The sequence below is a fragment of the Tachypleus tridentatus genome, chromosome 6 (assembly GCF_004210375.1).
Source record: "Tachypleus tridentatus isolate NWPU-2018 chromosome 6, ASM421037v1, whole genome shotgun sequence".
Taxonomy (NCBI): domain Eukaryota; kingdom Metazoa; phylum Arthropoda; class Merostomata; order Xiphosura; family Limulidae; genus Tachypleus; species Tachypleus tridentatus.
The window spans coordinates 150,838,346-150,841,105 of record NC_134830.1 but is presented as its reverse complement, the minus strand read 5'-3'; the positions used below and the strand labels follow the sequence as shown (position 1 = coordinate 150,841,105).

Here is a 2,760-nt window from a genome sequence, read left to right as displayed (position 1 = left end):
AACAGAAGGTGTGTGAGTAAATAAGTACATAAAGACATCGTTACCTAGTTCTGAGTAAGTATGGGCAAATTTAATAGAATCACATGTGATATACTTGTCTCCCACTAAGTCAATGAGCATGTCTCTGTTACTAAGGTTGTTTTCCTCTTCTAACCAGTCCGTGTATTGATGAATAACAGCCTTTCTTTGGAAAGTATTTGCGTTAGGCACTACTGTTTCCACTAATCTGCGAAACTCACCACGAGTGACACCAACTTTTTCTTTATTATATATTTCGGGAAAATTAAAAAACAATAAGAAATATCCTTCATATTGATTGTTTCCAATTAAGAGATTTCGTCTATATGTAATGTTTTCCTTCAGGAGTGTTTCAGGGCTGTCCGTGAGAATATTCCATCAACAACAGGGTGAAAAGGAAAATCAAGGAATTTTATTGCCATCCAGTCATTGTTTACTAGATCAGATGGATCTTTGTTTCTAAGACATTCCATTGTGGAATCAATTCTCCAAAATCGTGAGAACAGTTTAAAACTTCTGCTAATATCAGTCCTTGACTGATGGCAGTTTCGTGATCGTGAATACTCCAAGAATTAAATACTGAGCCACTTTCCATTATTGCGTTGTTAAATAGTCCTTTACTTAAAGGTGATAAAAGGTGTAAGCTCACGCTACTGGCTCCAGCACTTTTCTCCGACAATTGTCACTTTCTCAGAGTCACCACCAAAATGTGCAATGTTCTTATTTATCCATTCCAAAGCCATGACTTGGTCAAGAAGTCCAACATTACCAGGCGCGTCTGATCGGTTGAAATAAAGGAAGCCCAAGCTTGCTAGACGATAATTCATGGTAACAACAATGACATTCTCCTCAGAAGATAATATTCCACCATCATAAACATCCAGAGTGGACGAACCAATGTAGAAACCTCCTCCGTGAATCCAGACCATGACAGGTGCCTTCTGTGGCTGGGGATGTGGAACCAGATATTGAGGTACAAACAGTCCTCACTTAGGGAGTTTTACAATCCAAGTAGTAGCTTCAGAGAATTTGTTAAAGAGGATTGGACGATCTGGAAACAAGAGTTTGGTTTAGTCGTAGCATTTAGAACTCCCTTCCAAGGTTTTTTGGGTTGTGGGCGTTGAAACCTCAAGTAACCAGTAGGTGGCTCTGCATAAGGAATTCCCCAGAACACATCGACATTCTTTCCTGTTGCAGTGTGTGTGGTTAATCCACGAACCATGCCAAGAGTTGTGTGGACAACAGAAGATTCCGGTAAATCTGGTTCGAGATTTACAGCTGTTATCAACTCCAGATGGAATATAAAGTACAGAATTGTAGACGTGGTGCCAATCATCTTGTATCTTTACGAAGCAGCTGACCATAAAATACAGTATGTGTAACACTAAGAAATAAATAAAGATGTTAATTTAAACTTTAATTTCATTACGTGATGATTGGCTAATAAATAATATAGGTGAATAAAGTAGGTTTGTACGAATACATTGATTGGTTAATAAGAGCGAATAAAGTATATTTTAGAGCAATAAACACTGATTATTCTTATTTTCATTCCACATACAACTGTTACAGTTCTTAATGGCTTGAATTAATACGTGATGATCTTCACATTCAGTGATGTGAATTTTACTCTAATGAAAGTCAATGTTTTTTCTTCTTAACATGTGTCAGTGGACATCAACGTAAGGCGCCACGATTTGTTACAACGTGGAGTAGTTACAAACAACACTGTCTATTTGTTAGACTGCTGTAAATATAACATGACGTATCACGGCTTATTATGACGTGAAATAGGTACATCACGGTTTAATTGTTAGAATACTCTATACATAACGTAAGAAATTGAGAATATACAATCATAACACAGGAAAACGTGAATAATTTATAACATACTAAATGTGAAATTAATAAATACAAAGGAACGTGTTTATCAATCGGACGTAATGAAAATCAGACTATGTTCTTCCCCTGAGTGGGAAGTCAAAAGAAAGGTACCAAAGAATGTATATTATCCAAGAGTAAAATAACAAACGTTTACCAGGTGTAGACAGACTGAAGTAACCTAAAAGTTGGTTTATACTATACCATTTACTTGTGTTAAACAGAAATTTGAAAACTAGATTAAGACAAAGGTAAGACCGTAGGAACCTCTTCTTCACGATCCATAACTGGAAAAGTTAACTGAAGCAGGTACACCAGACTTGGAGAAAGAGACACGTGACAACATGACGAAATCGTCCTTGAATGTAGCCAATCCAACTTAAGGTGACTGAACGTTTCGGAGTTGAAAAGCGAAGATGTTGTTTCGTTTCTTTGTTGTTGTTTTTTTACTTCGCGAATAGACGAGTCACATTAGGTAGTTAACATTCATTTGGCACCTTCTAGCTATTCAATAAAAATATAACTGGCTCTAAAACACGTTTACAAGAAATATATTAGCTGACAACAAACTCTGTCTTCCTGTGACTCAACGGTAAGTCTAAAGGTTTTAACGATAAAATCTGGGTTTTGATAATCATAGTGGGCACAGCACAGATAGCCCATTGTGTAGTTTTGTACTTAACAACAAACTGCAGGCTCTATCCAAATAACACAATAAACTTAAAGAATAATGGTATAGGTTCTGTTGTGTGTCCACCGCAAGGCATCGAATCCCGGACGTCAGTGTTAGAAGTCTGTCAAATTATCTCAGTTCCATTTGGGAACAGAACAGCCAGTTCAATGAAATCATGTTATTATTGC

The 2,760-nt window shown here is 36.8% G+C and overlaps 1 pseudogene; it reads right to left on the bottom strand.

Moving 5' to 3' along the window:
• Positions 1 to 359: 359 nt before the first annotated feature.
• On the bottom strand, positions 360 to 2,214 carry LOC143251782 (acetylcholinesterase pseudogene; annotated as a pseudogene).
• Positions 2,215 to 2,760: the final 546 nt, after the last annotated feature.